Here is a 20,356-nt window from a genome sequence, read left to right as displayed (position 1 = left end):
CTGCCGCCCGCGTGCGCCCGCCCGAGGTCGGGAGCCGCCCCGCAGGCCCCCAGGACAGGCTCCGGGACCACGAGGGACTGCGGAGACCGCCTGCGCACGCTAACATGAAAATGCTACTCCTGCTTTAGTGGCCTCCAGAAGACACTGCCCTGATTCCCACACCGAGGGAACACATATCAGCAAGCTAGGAAAGAAGGGGTGACCCAGCCCAGCGCTCTAAACCAGGGCGCGAACCGGCGTTAAGCTGCGCAGCTGCGCCCTGGGCTCCGGTCCTGCTCTGCTGCAGACCCCACCGGAGCCAGCACCTGCCTCCCAGACCCTTGCTGGGGGTGCTGTGAGATGAGCCCAGAGCCTTCCTGAGCCAACCCTCGCAAGGAAAGTCTGTCTGTTCATCCCACTACCTGCTTGTCTAGAAGGATGGAGAAGAGAGGGTCCCCCGCCCCCGGGTGGTCCCAAAAGGTGGAATGGACATCTGGGATCCAAGCATAGCACTTTCTTTCTTTTTCTTAAGGTATCTAGCTTGTTGGAATCTAAGATCTGCGAAGGTATTAATAGAATTCCTGTATCTTCTGCCACTCCCCATAGGAGCTTCAAGTTACACAAATGTTAAATTGTATGTCAGATGTGCATATATGAACAAAACCTACGAGTATGCATGAAATAACACCTTCTTCAATATAAAGATTCTTTTTTCTGCAATATTAAACGGAAACCCCACTAGAACATCGTTTTTCCTTAATAGCAGACCCTCCACACTGTGTGGTCTAAATGCAAGCTTTACCACCTACTAGCCATTAAGCAAGTTATTTAATGTTTTCGTGCTTCCATTTTCTTATGTGGAAAATGAGGTGGCAATAGTATGTATGAGTTCTTGGGAGGGATTACACAAGTCAAATAGGCCGAGCACCATGGCTTACACCTGTAAGCCCAACACTTTGGGAGGCCAAGGCAGGAGGATTGCTTGAGCCCAGGAGGTCAAGGCTGAAGTGAGCTGTGTTTGCATCACTACACTCCAGCCTGCGCAACAGAGTAAGACTTTGTCTCTCAATAAATAGATAGTCAAATTAAACATAACTGGCAAACTAAAACAACTCCATAGTCCTGAGCTACAGTTTGTCTCATTTCTCCAAAGAATTAAATGAGATGATTATTAACTAACTCAAAGCTCTGCATCATTTGTCTTCTGCTACCCATACATTTTTATAGTAAAATAAAATAAAATAAATCTGCCTCCTCTGTATTGAGAAGTTATTCTGGTAAATCTTTGACCTCTTCAAAGATATGAACGAGCACTTGCCTTCTAATGCCTCAGTTTCAGATTCTTTTTAGAAATGTCATTATTCAAGAAAAATGCACAATGGGAAGAATCTTAACAACAGCACTTTGTTACTCCAGCCTCTCACTAGAAGATGAAAATAGTTCTGCATAAAGGCCTGAGCTTTATGAAAAATATATTCACACCTCCCATGTCCGAGTTGGGATACCAGAGAAGTTCTTGGTTGAGTACTACTTATGAATGAAGGATTCAGGGAATGCATGGGTGGGTGACTGCAAATGCACAAGAAGTGGACGTTGTACTGTGTTCCCCACAATAAAGTGGTCTGTATAAAGATGCAGGCGTTCTCATGGCATACAGAGGTATAAGAGTCAAGCTGGGGGACTGCATAGGAGCATCTGGGGCTGCAGGAAGAGAGTTAAGGTGCAAAACCGCCCTAACCCAACTGAGACTTGTAATTGCTCATGTGGTAACACATGTGACTTCATTCCCCTGCTCTGTCTTTGTGAATGCAATCATTGTTGGGGAGATAGTGAGAGGGGCCACTGGCATTGAAAGTACAGTTTGCAGCAGGCCTCAAAAGGCACTCAGATGCAGTTTTCTCTGCGAAGATTTCCCGGCCTATCATGGCATTCCCCATCCCCAGATCTCTGATCTCTGAGCTGGTGTAATATTTAGTCTTTGTCTATGTTGGTCATGGCATCTGCCACACTTATTGTTTGTGGCATTCACTCTCTGATGCTTAGATCTTAAGATTCTAGAGAACAGCGTTTTTCTACATATTCCCTCTTAGGGCCTTGAACATAATAAGCGCTCAATAAATACTGAGTGAAATCCTCTCCTCTGAGCTGTGCCTCTGAGCAGCTGCCCTAGTTCTCTCCAACAGTAAGTTTGTTGGGTCTCTCAAGTTCACTTCCAGCTGTCACTGTCAGTTTTCAATCCAGCCCTCTATTCAGGTCTGGCTGGCCCATCTCCCCCAAAGGGCTGTCCCATAGAGCCCATTGTAAAGGACACTCATTGTTGCCAAGTGTTTGTGCCAATGCAGTGTGACTCACCCTTCACTCATTGAACAAGCTCTTCCTGATTACCTAGATGGGTAAAATTTCTGCTCATGGGAAGCAGGCTGGCAACTCAGTGCTGCAGCAAAAGGCCCAGAGGCTGGGAAAGCAGACAGCCATTCTGACACCTCTTCTAGACACAAAATCAAGGGAAGCTCAGACTCACACTTGAATTTTTAAAAAGAATTAGACAACGGGCTGGGCTTGGTGGCTCATGCCTGTAATCCCAGCACTTTGGGAGGCCATGGCAGGCAGATCAACTAAGGTCGGGAGTTCGAGACCAGCCTGACCAACATGGAGAAACCCGTCTCTATTAAAAATACAAAATTAGTCAGGCGTGGTGGCATATGCCTGTAATCCCAGCTACTCGGGAGGCTAAGGCAAGGAGAATCACTTGAATCCGGGAGGCAGAGGTTGCAGTAAGCCAAGATTGTGCCATTGCACTCCAACCTGGGCAACAAGAGCAAAACTCAGTCTCAAACAAAAAAAAAAAGGAAAAAAAATTAGACAGGGGAGTTTGTGTGAATTTGTAATCACACATTCCATAAATATAGAAAATTCACATTTTTTAATTTTAAAAATTAACAAATTCCATTTCTTGTTTCTCTAGGGTAGCAGGAAATTAAATGCCAGTTCTCATTCTGACTCTCTCTCTTTAGGGACACACAGGAATCTGGGGGATATTATGGTTCTGGGAATGTGGAATGTGACCTCTCATCTTCAGCCTGTCTGTGCTACTGACCGTCTCATTCAGGAAGCCATGCCTTCGCTCAGGAGCAGACTGCACAAGGCTTTCCTGCCAGAGGCACAGTCCCCAGGTGAGCCACACAGCCTTCCCAGGGTAATGCCAAGGAACAGAGGAGAGTTTCCGCTACTCTCAGGGTCTTCTTGGCAAAGCTTCTGATACAGTTCAGCTGTGCCTCCACCTGAGTCTCATCTGGAATTGTAGCTCCCATAATTCTCATATGTTGTGGGAGGGATGCGGTGAGAGGTAACTGCATCATGGGGGTGGGTTTTTCCTGTGCCATTCTCGTGACAGCGAGTAAGTCTTATGAGATCTGATGGTTTTTAAAGGAGAGTTCCCCTGCAAATGGTCTTGCCTGCTGTGCCTTTGCTCCTCCTTGGCTTCTACCATGATTGTGAGGCCTCCCCAGTCATGTGGAACTGTGAGTCCATTAAACCTCTTTTTCTTTATAAATGACCTAGTCTTGGGCATGTCTTTATTGGCAGTGTGACAATTGTGACACATGTGACATTGTGACAATGACAAGCTTTATTGACAGCTTCCCTTGTCTGTACTCTTACCCTCCTCCCTTCAAAAGCACCCTCTCTTTCTTTTCCAACCTTGACATCTCAAGTAATCTCTGCAGTGGGTGTGGCATCCACATAAGACAGGATGCAGAGATGTCCCCAAGCAGCTTCAAACAAAACTTCAAGAAAGAAAGTGCAAGTGAAGAAGGAACTTCATCCTTCCCGTCACTTAACACAGCCCTGTCACGGACATCTTGTGTCCCCTTAAAATTCATACACTGAAGTTCTAAGCCCCAGTACCCCAGAATGTGACCTTCTTTGGAAATAGGGTCACTGCAGATATGATTAGTTAAGAGGAGATCATACTGGAGTGGGCTGTAATCCAATATGACTGGTGTTATGTAAGGGGGAAATTTGGACACAGACACACACAAGGAGAACACCAGGTGAACTGAAGTCAAAGATTTGGGTGATGCTTCTACAAGCCAAGAAACACCAAAGATGACCAGCAAAGCATCAGCAGCTGGAAGAGGAGCCTGGACCAGATTCTTCCTCACAGCCCTCAAAAGGAACCAATCTTGCTAGAGCTTTGACTTAGATTTCTAGCCCCCTGTGATTGTTGATGTTAAGTGTCAACTTGAGTGGGTTAAGGGACGCCCAGATAGCTGGTAAGACAGTATGTCTGTGTGCATCTCTCAGAGTGTTTCTGGATAAGATCAGCATTTGAATCCTTAAAGAAGATCTGCCCCCACCCACGTGCATCACCCAGTCTCTAGAGAGCCCGAACAAAGAGGAGGAAGGGCACAGATGCTCCCTCTGTTCCAGCTGGCACATCCATCTTCTCCTGCCCCCTGACTTCAGAGCTCCTGGTTCTTGGGCCTCAGGATTCCTCAGGATTCCAGCACTTACATGACAGCATGCTTCCCCCTCCCCACTCCACCCCTAGGTTCTCAGCCCTTTGGCCTCTGACTGAATTCCACCACCAGTATTTCAGAGTCTCCAGCTTGCAGACAGCAGATCATGGGACTTCTTGGCCTCCATAATTATGTGAGCCAATTCCCATAATAAATCTATCTATCTATCTATCTATCTATCTATCTATCTATCTATCTATCTATCTATCCATCTATCTATCTTTCTCTCTTTCTCTCTCTCTCTCTCTCCTATTGATTCCGTGTCTCTGAAGAACCCTAATACACCTCCAGAACTGTGAGACAATAAATTTCTGTGGTTTAAGCCACCTGGAAGGTGGTACTTTATTTCACCAGGCCTAGCAAACTAATACAAGCACATGGAAAGTGTCTACTCATGACTACAACTCAGAGGACAAGCGTTATAATAAAAGTAAGTGTTACACAGAGGTGGCAAGATAAATGACAATAAATGAAAACATTAACATGTGAATTAAAAGTAAAGATATTTTTCCTAGCATTCTCCTAGAAAGTAGAGATGTGTCTTTCTTGTTTGCCATCATATCCAGCAATGGCAAGATAAGTTCTAGACACTTAATTAAAATTTGTTGAATGTAAGAAATTACATTTGTTGGATGTAAGAAAGAACATTCCATGGTTCTCTATTAACCAGATCTTCTATGCATGGCTCAAATGCAAGCTCCATAGAGTCTACTTAGAACTGAAAAGGACCCGAGAGAAAGTTTTGTCTGATCTTTTCACTTCACTTATGGAAACACGGAGGTTTACCGAGGCTGTGCCAGATCCGGGATCCCTGCTTGCTCATGGCACATATGGTACTATTACAGAAGGCTGATTCAGAGGTCTTTTAACTTTTTATTACACTGCCTTTCTATAGTAATCAATTGAATATGGCCCCTGGGGCTTGACAAAATTTTTAAAGGCTTTCTCAAGTCTCCAAGAATGATTATATTTAACAGCAGACAGACTTCACGTGGGCAAACATTTAATGCTCACTAAATAGCCGCGCACTTTCCTAGATTTTCTGGCCTCACAGTCAGGCCAGGGCATGTGACTCATTTTGTTCCATAGACTGTAGACACAAGCCTCACTTCTGGGCCAAGGCAAAGAGAAGACCTTCATGACACTGAACTTGCCCATCCCCATCCCAGTGATAGAACCACATATGGAGGTAGTGGGACCACCAAATGGAGTCCGCTGGATCTGTGGCTTGCCCACTGGTAAGATGATTCTCAGGAGAATCTGAACCTGCATGCATTAAGCTATTGAAATTTTAGGGTTTATTTGTTAGTGCAGCATGGTCTTGCCTAAACTAACAACTAAAGCTAACACATTCACTGTAAACTGGTTTTGAGTAGCAGTAATTCATAGGTACTTGAGTCTTGAAGGAGAGCCCAAGTACAGTGCTAGGTAGGCAGAGTAAGTTATTCAGTCTTAGACATGAGAGCACATTTGAGGCAGATAGCCAAGAGCTAGGAAAAGATGGGAACCTAGAAGAAATTCAGGTAGCAGATAGGTGGAAGGGGAACACAGTACAGAATCCAGGTCTGTGTCCTGGACAACAACTCAGGTGCCCACCGCTCATTCCTAGTGAACGCTGCCACGTGGTAACACATGAGGTTTAAAATAAAGAGCCACGGGGGAGAAACAGGACTTGCTGCTCCACCTACTGAACAGGGCTCAGGTGATATATCGCAAGGTGGATGCTTGAGTGCTTCATGCAGATTCGCTACAGAACCAAGGCAGTCATGATCCCATGAACTGGGACTGTTGGATGTGGAAGGCTTGCATCCCAGGAATCCCAGGAATCGATACCTTGGTCAAAGGTAGCTGCCTCCTGTAAAGCTGCTTCCAAAACAGTTTGCCTGATCCAGGCAAGGCTAATGCCTGATCCAGGCAAGGCTAATGCCTGCCCCACTTGGCATACCTTGGAACCACACTGAAGGGCTCCCTAGCCCCAGAGTTCCCCAGCAAAGGCATCCCAGCTCCCCTGCTTCCTCATTCTTCTACAGGAACCCTTCCTAAGCATCTCTTAACAGCCAACCTCCATCTCAAGAGTCTGTTTCCCAGGGAACCTGACCTGAGACAGTAAGATAGGGAAAGTGAGCTCCAGCAAGACTGCAGAAGAGAATCATAAAACATTTTCCTGACAATAGATTGTCTGACTTGGTAGGACCAGCAGGTTTTATGGATAAAGGTGGCAGGTGGGCCGGAGCAGGAATGGATGGAGCCTTGGATGTCACCTAAGAATGGAAAGTTCTGGGGGATGGTGGGAATAAAAATAAGAATAGGGGCTATAGAGACCCTTTGTGGACTGAAACATACTTAAAAGCCCCTTTAGAGGTCATTTTGTCTCATTGCTCTGTGTTTCTAAGTATTTGACTTTTATTCTGCTATTATTTTAAATGCTCCTAACCTTAGATTATTCAATCTCCTTAAAATACATACAGTACTTAAAAACTCCTCTCTCTCTCTCTCTCTCTCTCTCTCTCTCTCTCTCTCTCTCTCTTTCTCTTTCTTTCTACACATACACACACACACACACACACACCATCGCCACCCCCATCAACAACAATAATTAACGCAAACACCTTCATCAAATCCCCATGCCTTGACAGCCTGGAAAATTTCTCATACTCTTTTAAACTTCAGTGCACCACTGACACCTCTAGTAACATTTCTGTCACCCCGCTGGGTTAGCCAATCTTTCTGCTGAGTTGTGCTCACACCACTTTTATTACTCTCTTATTATATTATTATATTTGTATGTTTGGCATTAGACATGAAAGAATGTAATATTCCAATGAAAGAATGCAAATTCCTCTTTCTCCTTTCCCCATCTTGCATGTGTATGAAGATCTCTATCCATCTGTCTTCTCCTTCCTTCTTCTCTCATTTCATATCTTTGTGTGAAAGTTTGGTCTATTGGGTTGTATTTCTGAGAACATATTCTTATCAGAGGATCACAGGGCAAGGCCACAAGCCACTTCCTCCAAAGAAGACATGCACTCACAGTTTCTCATCATCAAGAGGGGAGCAGGCTTCACGGATTGAAACAAACAAATAACAACAACAAATAAAACCCAGAAACTCAGAAGCTGAGTCCCAGGCAGTTTGGAAGGAAGAAGGACAAAGCCATCTCCCTGAGCTTGGTTTGGGCTTGGCCGCCAAAGTCAGTCTGTGTTTCATCAAGATCTAGCTATGGGCGCGGTCATGTCAGTTAGACTCCCTCCGCTCCAGCTATAAAATAAGGGATGATTACACTTCTCTTATATGGTTTCTCTGAGCATTTAAAATAAAAATTAGTCAAAGCACTTAACACCATACTTGCCATGCCTGCTTCAGGGCTCAAAAATTGTTAGCTGCTAAAATATGCTCTCTACCCTCAAGGGCCATATAGTTTAAGAGAAGAATCGTGTGTCCACTGGTAGGAGGCGTAGGCGCATTCCCCCAAGGCCGAGATTATTGTGATTCTATCAGTTGTAGAGCCACCCCCACGGAGAATGTAAATCTTGGTCAATATTGTGAAATGGGACTGTGAAGTCCAAATGCCTTAACCCCTACTGAAATTGTATCTCCATCATTAGCCTTAGACAATCTGAATGTTATTTGTTATGGGATCATTTTGGTTAGGACTGGCTAATCTGTGTTACAGTAACAAGTAATCTCAAAAGGTGAACTGTCCCATATATGCAGTTTGCTATGACCATATTTGTCTCTTCAATTCTATCCTCCCAATAAGCACACAAGATCAAGGTTGCCTGTTTTTAGACTCAGCCATCTCAACATTAGGCCTCCTCTGTAATCACTATGGACCCAAAAGCAAATGTAAAGCCTTGTACCAGCAGTTAAACGCACTCATCATTGGCCAGAACGAGTAGCTTTGCTTAACTGAAAGAAGGTGAGAAAGTATAATTTTCTCATGTTCACAGAAGGGGGTATGAAAGACTACTCAACGTCTTTACAATAGGGAGTAAAAATATTTCCTTCAAGGAACAATGATTAAGGTTAGCAGTTTTCAGTGAACAGCTAATGCCTGACATACCATTGAATAAATTAGGGGATAGTCATGGTGGCAATGAGACTTGAATTTGAAGACAGGCATCTGATAAGACAAGTCAGATCTTCAGAGGTATTTCACTTGGGGAGTGTCATGTTTTATAAAACTTGAATGCCTCTAAGAGGAGTATGTTTTCTACCTCGCCCTGGCTCCCACCACCCTGTGCTGTCTTATATCCAGTTGCTTTGCACATTTCTGTGTCTCTGATTTTTGAGGCCACTTGAAGGCCAACATTGGACCCTTCACAAAACAGAGCAAAGCGTTTTTTTGTTTTGTTTTTTCTTTCCGTAGGTTACTGGGGGAACAGGTGGTGTTTGGCTACATGAGTAAATTCTGTAGTGGTGATATGTGAAACTTTGGTGCACCCATCACCCGAGCAGTACACACTGCACCCAATTTGTAGTCTTTTATCCCTCACCCACATCCCACCCTTTCCCACTGAGTCCCCAAAGCCCACTGTGTCATTCTTATGCCGTTGCATCCTCATAGCTTAGCTCCCACTTAAGTGTGATAACATACAACGTTTGGTTTTCCATTCCTGAATTACTTCACTTAGAATAATGGTCTCTAATCTCATTCAAGTTGCTGCAAATGCCATTAATTCATTCTTTTTTATGGATGAGTAGTCAGAACATTTTTAGAAGTTTATGTTCTACTGAATTTTTCAGACCTGAGCTCTGGGGAGGCACTCATCTCAATATTCCCATTAAGATGTAGAATGAGAGACGAGACCAGAGTCAGCCATGTATTTTGTGTGTGTGTGTGAAAACTTTGTTGCTACTTCTACCATCCTTCAACACTTATTTTACCTATTTGTTTACAAGACTGCCTTCTTCACTAAACTTTGAGCGCCTTAGCAACAAAGCAATCTCATGCTCATTTTTGTGTTTTTAGCACTTGCTATAAAACCTGATATATCATAGGTGCATACTAAATGAGTAAGTGAACTAATGGGCAGCCGTCTTAAGCCTCCTGTTCTCTAAGGTGTTCCTCCCCCAAACCCAAATGTCCTCTCTTTTTGCTCACGACAATTATCAGGACTTGAAACTGTGACATGAGATTTTATCTATTTTGTCCTGCGTTACCTTAGATTATGAAGGATGGCTTTCACGCGATGTGAACTCATCGGTTACTGTTAGTAGTTACCAGAGGCCACCAGGAGCTGTTTGTGTAATTAACTCAAGTCCTTACTCTAATCTTTGCATTGATCCCTCATTTTGCTGATGAAGAAACTGGGCCTTTGTGAACCTAAGTATCTCACCCTTAATCAAACACAGTACTGCAGCTCAAGCCGGGCTGTCTCCTTGGCCTGTGCCTTTTCTATCACTGCTTTGCCTCTCTTACTCAGTTGTTTAACTCTCTCGTGTGTCCAACTCTTGTCCTATCCAACATTTGCAAATTTCTCAAAGTTGAAAAGCCCAACTTCTTCTTGGATATTCCCCATAGCGTCTGGCACAAGTCTCACCACATGGTAGATATGCACCCAGCTGTTCCTGAATTAAACCTTTCAACTACAAGGATCTTGCCATGCATCACCAGGTTATGGTAGGCAAATAGGTAGGACATAGCTTCAGTTTGCTCTCTGTTCCCTTCTTTTCCCTCTCCTGGCCAATACCTGAAGGAAAGGTGGTGCTGACTCATCCCCACGACAACTGGAAGAACAAGATTAATGTTTGCTACTTCCCCAAACTCCCTCAGTTTTACAGAAAATCAGTGGAGAAATTGCAAGCGTAATCACAACGAAGATATTTCAGGCTCTGTCACAGCTGATGGAGGCAATAGGTGTCACCAAGTCATACTACTCACAGCACTGCCTATTTCAATAGAAGTGGCTTTATTAATTGCCATCAAAGTCAGGTCAAATCTATTAAATGGCAACAAAGTCATGTCAAATCTATTAGGTATACTACATCTTACTATTTCAATGATGGGTCATGCTATGGACTGAATTGTCTCCTTCCAAAATTCACATGTCAAAGCTCTGATCCCCAGTGTGACTATATCTGGACACAGGGTCTTTAGCAGGTAGTTAAATTCAAATGAAGTCCTTATGCAAAAGGATGGTGGCCTTGTAAGAGGAGAGAGATCTCTCTCTCTCTTCCATATGAGAACAGGGACAAGGCAGCCATCTGCAAGCCAGGGAGAGAAGCCTCACCAGGAACTGAAACAGTTGGCACCGATCTTGGACTTCCAGCCTCCAGAGAAATACATGTGTGTTGTTTCTGCCACATGGTATATGGTATTTTGTTATGGCAGCCTGAGCTGACTAATTCAGGTCAGTTTGACTCAACCAGCATTTGAATGCCTGCTGTCTACTAGGCTTTCAGGAAACAGTGATATCTGAGTTACGATTTAATGAAAAATGAGGTATTCTTCGCAAAAGCAGATGGCACCAGCTACATATATACAAAGGTTTTCTGGTTATTCACATGAGTAGATGTCAGAAAACATAAAAGATAAAGCTGAGTATAACCCAGGAAGAGAACTGACAAAGGTCAGTCTATTCAGACGTGTTGCTGAGAGGGGTTTAGAAACAAGTTGAGGCGGCCCTGAATGAAAAAAATAAACAATGTTTGGGCAGTTTTCCAGATTCCCCAAGAATGAACTTTCACAGAGAAGCTTTGTTTTTATTTGTGTGTGTGTGTGTGTAGAGAATATTACCAAAATTAACAGGATACCACTCACATCCATAAACAAACATGTAAACAACTCAAAAACCAAATCCAGTGGTTTTTCTCAAGTTAACTCTGACTTTTTAATGCCATTGAATGTTTTCTCATCTATTAGTGTGAATTGCTGAGAACTGGCTGTTCTCATTAAAGTATAACATGCTAATTGACTTTTAAAAACTTCAGAAGACGTGAAAAATAAAATTATTGAGTATGAATGCAATTCTACTAAGCAATATATATGACTGGAAAGATGTAAGCTAAATTACCAGTTACCTCTATGTGACACAATTATGGGTAATTTTAATTTTCTTCATTTTGTTTTACTGTTTTCAAAATCCTCCAAATGCGTATTTTTAAATAATAAAAATAAATATTGTTACAATCGTTCTGATCTTTTAAGTCTCTTTTAGTAGTATCTGAGGTGGACTTGCTGTAGTTCTCCTAAGCATATATGGGGTTTTTGTATAATTAAACTTGACTTGGAGGACTGGCAAGTGGCCAAATAGGAACAGCTCTGGTCTGCAGCTCCCAGTGAGAGCAACAAAGAAGGTGGGTGATTTCTGCATTTCCAACTGAGGTACGTGGTTCATCTCATTGGGACTGGTTGGACAGCGGGTGCAGCCCATGGAGGGTGAGCCAAAGCAGGGTGGGGCATCGCCTCACCCAGGAAGCACAGGGGGTCAGGGAACTCCCTCCCCTAGCTAAAGGAAGCTATGAGGGACTGTGCTGTGAGGAATGGTGCTATCCAGCCCAGATACTATGCTTTTCCCATGGTCTTCACAAACCACAGACCAGGAGATTCCCTTGGCCCTACACCACCAGGGCCCTGGGTTTCAAGCACAAAATTGGGCAGCCATTTGGGCAGACGCTGAGCTAGCTGCAGGAGTTTTTCTTCATACCCCAGTGGCCCCTGGAACACCAGTGAGACAGAACCATTCACTGCCCTGGAAACGGGGTTGAAGCCAGGGAGCCGAGTGCTCTTGCTCAGCGGATCCCACCCCCACAGAGCCCAGCAAGATAAGATCCACTGGCTTGAAATTCTTGCTGCCAGCACCACAGTCTGAAGTCGACCTAAGACACTTGAGCTTGGTCGAGGGAGGGGCGTCTGTCATTACTGAGGCTTGAGTAGGCTCTTTTCTCCTCACAGTTCAAACAAAGTTGCCGGGAAATTCGAACTAGGGGGGAGCCCACCATAACACAGCAAAGTGGCTGTAGCCAGATGAATTCTCTAGATTCCTCCTCCCTGGGCAGGGCATCTCTGAAAGAAAGGCAGCAGCCCGGCCGGGCTCACACCTGTAATTCCAGCACTTTGGGAGGCCAAGGCGGGTGGATCACAAGGTCAGGTGTTCGAGACCAACCTGACCAACACGGTGAAACCCCATCTCTATTAAAAATATAAAAATTAGATGGGCATGGTGGTGCACACCTGTAATCCCAGCTACTCAGGAGGCCAAGGGAGTAGAATCACTTGAATCCAGGAGGCAGAGGCTGCAGTGAGCTAAGATCAGGCCACTGTACTCCAGCCTGGGCAACAGAGCCAGACTCCATCAGAAAGAAAGGAAAGAAAGAAATGCAGTAGCCCCAGCCCCAGTCAGGGGCTTATAGATAAAACTCCCATCTCACTGGGACTGAGCACCTGGGGGAAGGAGTGGCTGTGGGCACAACTTCAGCAGACTTAAATGTTCCTGCCTGCTGGCTCTGAAGCGAGTAATGGATCTCCCAGCACAGCGCTCAAGCCCTGCTAAGGGACAGATTGCCTCCTCAAGTGGGTCCCTGACCCTCATGCCTCCTGACTGGGAGACACCTCCCAGCAGTGGTCGACAGACACCTCATACAGGAGAGTTCCAGCTGGCCTCTGGCAGGTGCCCCTCTGGAACAAAGCTTCCAGAGGAAGGAGCGGGCAGCAATCTTTGCTGTTCTGCAGCCTCTGCTGGTGATAATCAGGGAAACAAGGTCTGGAGTGGACCCCCAGCAAACTCCAGCAGACCTGCAGAAGAGAGGCCTGTTAGCAGGCAAACTAACAAACAGAAATCAGTAACATCAACATCAACAGAAAGGATGCCCATGGAAAAACCCCATCCAAAGGTCACCAACATCAAAGACGAAAGGTAGATAAATCCACAAAGATGAGGAAAAACCAGCACAAAAATGCTGAAAAATCCCAAAAACCACAGGGCCTCTTCTCCAAAGGATCACAACTCCCCACCAGCAAGGAAACAAAACTGGATGCAGAATGAGTTTGATGAATTGACAGAAGTAGAAGTTGGGTAACAAGAACCTTGATAAAAGGTTACAGGAACTGCTAACTAGAATAACCAGTTTAGAGAAGAACATAAATGACCTGATAGAGCTGAAAAACACAGCACAAGAACTTCATGAAGCATACACAAGTATCAATAGCCAAATCGATCAAGTGAAAGAAAGGATATCAAAAATTGAAGATCAACTTAATGAAATAAAGCGTGAAGACAAGATTAGAGAAAAAAGCATGCATCAAGCCTGTAATCCCAGCACTTTGGGAGGCCGAGACGGGCGGATCACAAGGTCAGGAGATCGAGACCATCCTGGCTAACACGGTGAAACCCCGTCTCTACTAAAAAATACAAAAACCTAGCCGGGCAAGGTGGCGGGCGTCTGTAGTCCCAGCTACTTGGGAGGCTGAGGCAGGAGAATGGCGTGAACCCGGGAGGCGGAGCTTGCAGTGAGCTGAGATCCGGCCACTGCACTCCAGCCTGGGCGACAAAGCGAGACTCTGTCTCAACAAAAAAAAAAAAAAAAGAAAAAAGAATACAAAGGAACAAACAAAGCCTCCAAGAAATATGGGATTATGTGAAAAGACCAAACCTATGTTTAATTGGTGTACCTGAAAGAGACGAGGATAATGGAACCAAGTTGGAAAACACACTTCAGGATATCATCCAGGAGAACTTCCTCAACCTAGCAAGACAGGGCAACCTTCAAATTCAGGAAATACAGAGAACACCACAAAGATACTCCTCGAGAAGAACAACCCCAAGACACATAATTGTCAAATTTACCAAGGTTAAAATGAAGGAAAAAATGTTAAGAGCAGCCAGAGAGAATGGTTAGGTTACCCACAAAGGGAAGCGCATCAGACTAACAGCAGATCTCTCTACAGAAACTATACAAGCCAGAAGAGAGTGGGGGCCAATATTGAACCTTTTTTTAAAAAAAGAATTTTCAACACAGAATTTCATATCCAGCCAAACAAAGCTTCATTAACAAAAGAGAAATAAAATCCTTTACAGACAAATAAATGTTCAGGGATTTTGTCACTATCAGGCCTGGCTTACAAGAGCTCCTGAAGGAAGCACTAAATATTGAAAGGAAAAACTGGTACCAGCCACTGCAAAAACATACCAAATTGTAAAGACCATTGACACGATGAAGAAACTGTGTCAACTAACGGGCAAAATAACCAGCTAGCATCATAATGACAGGATCAAATTTACACATAACAATATTAACCTTAAATGTAAATGGGCTAAATGCTCCAATTAAAAGGCACAGACTGGCAAATTGCATGAAGAGTCAAGAGCCATCAGTGTGCTGTATTCAGGAGACCCATCTCATGTGTAAAGACACACATAGGCTCAAAATAAAGGGATGGAGGAATATTTACCAATCAAATGGAAAGAAAAAAAAAGCAGGGATTGCAATCCTAGTTTCTGATAAAACAGACTTTAAACCAACAGAGATCAAAAAAGACAAAGAAGGGCATTACATAATGGCAACAGGACCGATGCAACAAGAAGAGCTAACTATCCTAAATATATACGCACCCAATACAGGAGGAGCACCCTGATTCATAAAGCAAGTTTTTAGAGACCTACAAAGAGACAGAAATCATAACAAACAGTCTCTCAGACCACAGTGCAATCAAATTAGAGCTCAGGATTAAGAAATTCGCTCAAAACCACACAACTACATGAAGACTGAACAACCTGCTCCTGAATTACTGCTGGGTAAATAACAAAATGAAGGTAGAAATAAGTAAGTTCTTTGAAACCAATGAGAACAGAGACACAACGTACCAGAATCTCTGGGACACAGTTAAAGCAGTGTTTAGAGGGAAATTTATAGCACTAAATGCCCACAGGAGAAAGTGGGAAGGATCTAAAATCGACACCCTAACATCACAATTAAAAGACCTGGAGGAGCAAGAGCAAACAAACTCAAAAGCTAGCAGAAGACAAGAAATAACTAAGATTAGAGCAGAACTGAAGGAGATGAAAACATGAAAAACCCTTCAAAAAAAATCAATGAATGCAGGAGCTGGTTTTTTGAAAAGATCAACAAAATAGACCACTAGCCAGACTAACAAAGAAGAAAAGAGAGAAGAATCAAATAGGCACAATAAAAAATGATAAAGGGGATATCACCACTGATCCCACAGAAATACAAACTACCATCAGAGAACACTATAAACACCTCTATGCAAATAAACTAGAAAATCTAGAAGAAATGGATAAATTCCTGGACACATATACCCTCCTGACACTAAACCAGGAAAAAGTCGAATCCCAGAATAGACCAATAACAAGTTCTGAAATGGAGGCAGTAATTAATAGCCTACCAACCAAAAAATGCCCTGGACCAGATGGATTCACAGCCAAGTTCTACTAGTAGTACAAAGAGGAGCTGGTACAAATTCCTTCTGAAATGATTCCAAACAATAGAAAAAGAAGGACTCCTCCCTAACTCATTTTATAAGGCCGGCATCATCCTGATACCAAAACCTGGCAGAGAGACCACAAAAAAAGAACATTTCAGGCCAATATTCTCTGATGAACATTGATGTGAAAATCCTCAATAAAACACTAGCAAACCGAATCCAGCAGCACATCAAAAAGCTTATCTACCATGATCAAGTTGGCTTCATCCCTGAGATGCAAGGCTCGTTCAACATACACAAATCAATAAACGTAATCCTTCACATAAACAGAACCAATGACAAAAACCACATGATTATCTCAATGGATGCAGAAAAGGTCTTCGATAAAATTCAACACCCTTCATACTAAAAACTCTCAGTGAACTAGGTATTGATGGAACATATTCAAAATAATCAGAGCTATTTATGATAAAACTACAGCCAATATCTTACTGAATGGGCAAAAACTAGAAGCATTCCCTTTGAAAATTGGCACAAGACAAGGATGCCCTTTCTCACCACTCCTATTCAACACAGTATTGGAAGTTCTGGCCAGGGCAATCAGGCAAGAGAAAGAAATAAAGTGTACTGAAATAGGAAGAGAGGAGGTCAAATTGTCTCTGTTGGCAGATGACATGATTGTATGTTTAGAAAACCCCATTGTCTCAGCCTCAAATCTTTTTAAGCTGATAAGCAACTTCAGAAAAGTCGCAGGATACAAAATCAATGGGCAAAAATCACAAGCATTCCTCTACACCAACAGACAAACAGCCAAATTATGAGTGAACTCCCATTCACAACTGCTACAAAGAGAATGAAATACCTAGGAATACAACTTACAAGGGATGTGAAAGACCTCTTCAAGGAGAACTACAAACCACTGCTCAAGGAAACAAGAGAGGACACAAACAAATGGGAAAAGCATTCCATGCTCATGGATAGGAAGAATCGATATTGTGAAAATGGCAATACTGCCCAAAGTAATTCATAGATTCAATGCTATCCCCATCAAGCTACCATTGACTTTCTTCACAGAATTAGAAAAAACTATTTTAAATTTTATTTGGAACCAAAAAATAGCCTGTATAGCCAAGACAATCCTAAGCAAAAAGAACAAAGCTGGAGGCATCACGTGATCTGACTTCAAACTAGACTACAAGGCTACAGTAACCAAAACAGCATGGTACTGGTACCAAAACAGATATATAGACCAATGGAACAGAACAGAGGCCTCAGAAATAACACCACACATCTACAACCATCTGATCTTTGACAAACCTGACAAAAACAAGCAATGGGGAAAGGATTTCCTATTTGATAAATTGTGTTGGGAAAACTGGCTAGCCATATGCAGAAAACTGAAACTGCACCCCTTCCTTACACCTTAAACAAAAATTTACTCAAGATGGATTAAAGACTTAAACGTAAGACCTAAAAATCATAAAAGCTCTAGAACAAAACCCAGGCAATACACTCGGGACATAGGCATGGGCAAACACTTCATGACTAAAACACCAAAAGCAATGGCAACACAAGCCAAAATTGACAAATGGGATCTAATTAAACTAAAGAGCTTCTGCACAGCAAAAGAAATTATCATCAGAGTGAACAAGCAACCTACAGAATGGGAGAAAATTTTTGCATTCTAGCCACCTGACAAAGGGCTAATACCCAGAATCTATAAGGAACTTAAACAAATTTACAATAAACAAACAAACCCATCAAAAAGTGGGCAAAGGATATGAACAGACACTTCTCAGAAGAAGACATTTATATGGCCAACAAATCTATGAAAAAAAGTTCAACATCACTGGTCATTAGAGAAATGCAAATCAAAACCACAATGAGAGATACCATCTCACGCCAGTTAGAATGGCAATCATTAAAAAGTCAGGAAACAACAGATGCTGGAGAGGATGTGGAGAAATAGGAATGCTTTTACGTTGTTAGTGGGAGTGTAAATTAGTTCAACCATTGTGGTGATTCCTCAAGGATCTAGAACCAGAAATACCATTTGACCCAGCAATCCCATTACTGGGTATATACCCAAAGGATTATAAATCGTTCTACTATAAACACACATGCACATGCAGTGCTGTTCACAAATAGCAAAGACCTGGAACCAACCAAAATGCCCATCAATGATAGACTGGAAAAAGAAAATGTGGCACATATATGCCATGGAATACTATTCAGCCATAAAAAAGGATGGGTTAATGTCCTTTGCAGGGACATGGATGAAGCTGGAAACCATCATTGTCAGCAAACTAACACAAGAACAGAAAACCAAACAATGCATGCTTTCACTCATAAGTGGGAGTTGAACAATGAGAAAACATGGATACAGGGAGGGGAACATCACACACCAGGGCCTGTCAGGGTTGGGGGGTCACGGGAGGGATAGCATTAGGAGAAATACCTAATGTAGATGACAGGTTGATGGGTGCAGCAAACCACCATGGCACGTGTATACCTATGTAACAAACCTGCACGTTCTGCACATGTATCCCAGAACTTAAAGTGTAATACACACACACACACACATACACATATATATATGCACTAGAAATTACTTTGACATATACAATGGTTTGCTACTTTCATTATTCTCCACAATTCATTGTGTAGAGTGTATATATTCATAATTGATAAATTCAAATGTGCATACATTTAAAATTTTTATGTAACTAGACTTATTTTCTATCTCCAGGCTCCAGTTCTAGTTAATGTAAGAAATGATACTGTCACTTCTAGACAAACACAGTCAAATAAAATTTTGGATTAAAAAAATAATTAAATGCAATGTAAAATATCTTCCCTTAACATGTAAGATACCTCCAAGAAATTGTTCCTTGCTTTCTCAATTGAATGTGTTTTACAAAACTAACACTCACATTTAAAACTGAAAATATAAAGCAAAACACTATATAGACTGAATTTGAATTTACTGTAATGTTAGAAGTCCTTATTTCTCCCCGTTAAGAGAAATTAACATCTGAATATTTTAAACATTAAGGCCTTGCAAATCCTACCAGTGCATTAGGCAGCGGTGGCGGGTTGTGTGTGTGTGTGGGGGGGGGGTTGGCGTGGCATGTGAATAATAGTGGATAAAATAGCTGAAAATGTATTAAACATAGCTTACAGTTTTATTTCATTTTACATTACATTCCTCTTTGGGGAAAGAAAAATACAGTTTCCCTCAGCTAGAAAAAAATTCACTCCAACTCAGAAGATTCAAACTTCAAATTCAGATTTGGTTTCAAATAACACTGATTGAATACCTGCTGTATATCAAACAGTGTCCTTGGGGCTTTCACACATGTGACCCTTCTTAGTTGAACTCTTGTTTTTTTTTTTTTTTTTTGAGATGGAGTCTTGCTCTGTCACCCAGGCTGGAGTGCAGTGGCACTATCTCGGCTCTGCAACCTCTGCCTTCCAGGTTTAAGCAATCCTCCCGCCTGGGCCTTCTGAGTAGCTGGAATCACAGGTGTATGCCACCATGCCTGGCTAATTTTTGTATTTTTAGTGGAAACGGGGTTTCACTATGTTGGCCAGGCTGGTCTCGAACTCCTGACCTCGTGACCCACCCACCTCGGCCTCCCAAAGTGCTGGGATTACAGGCGTGAGCCACCGTGCCGTGAAGATCAGCAAAGTGCACTCATGTTAAGTACAAAATTTATTTTATGTTTATGCTGATTATATGAAGGTTATCATAGCTTAGATACAATCAAAATCCATGGGGAACAGTTTTATAATTCATTTTTCTCTTTTCTAACAAAAAAAGTAAATAGGTAAAAAGGAAAATAGAAGACAACCTATCCTATCCTGGATGAGACACGCACATATTTAAATTGAATTATAGTGACTTAAAATTTAAGTAGGAATTTTTTTTTTTCTGAGAAACAAAGTCACAAAAACCAAAACTTTCAAAATCACCAAGTCTTGAAAACAGATTATGAAGCAGAATTTCTGGATGGTGTTTAATGACATCAGGCAACATTTAAATGCCACCTAGTGAGGAACACTGAAATTGCAGCTGAATTAAAATGACCTTTTATTTGCCTGGACAACAAAAATTTTCCATGATTTTGCTTTTTTGAAACAATGATAAGAAATTATTTTTTAGGCAATAAGATACTAAGTTATGGCAACAAACTGCATGGGATATTTCCACAAGGAGAGGATTTTGTTCCCTGATCTAGTTTACGTGACATTTTCCCTCACGCTTGCTTTCTCTGAGCTGACTCTTCTTAAACTGACCTAGATGGTACCTTATTTCAATTGACTCAGAGTTCATTCAAAAATATGATATGGTGACATGGATTCACTGACATGAAATCTAGGCACTCTCTCTGCTCTTGCTCACATTCTTCTTCATCCAAGGTTCCAGCATGATTTTAGGATATCTTATGCCAATCCTGTGTGCCGTCAC

At 42.5% G+C, this 20,356-nt stretch overlaps 1 long non-coding RNA gene across 1 annotated transcript in view; it reads left to right on the top strand.

The window, feature by feature from the left end:
- The first annotated feature begins 2 nt into the window (after nucleotides 1–2).
- Nucleotides 3–20,356, top strand: part of LOC116270235 — a 31,257-nt gene continuing 10,903 nt past the window's right edge. Inside the window, exons 1-2 of the long non-coding RNA XR_004178170.1 lie at nucleotides 3–511; nucleotides 2,994–3,152. This is a non-coding gene — a long non-coding RNA (uncharacterized LOC116270235). The remainder of the gene's footprint in view (nucleotides 512–2,993; nucleotides 3,153–20,356) is intronic.

This window comes from Papio anubis, chromosome 14 (assembly GCF_008728515.1).
Source record: "Papio anubis isolate 15944 chromosome 14, Panubis1.0, whole genome shotgun sequence".
Classification (NCBI taxonomy): domain Eukaryota; kingdom Metazoa; phylum Chordata; class Mammalia; order Primates; family Cercopithecidae; genus Papio; species Papio anubis.
Note: the sequence above shows the minus strand (reverse complement) of the source record. Positions and strands in the feature narration are given on the sequence as shown.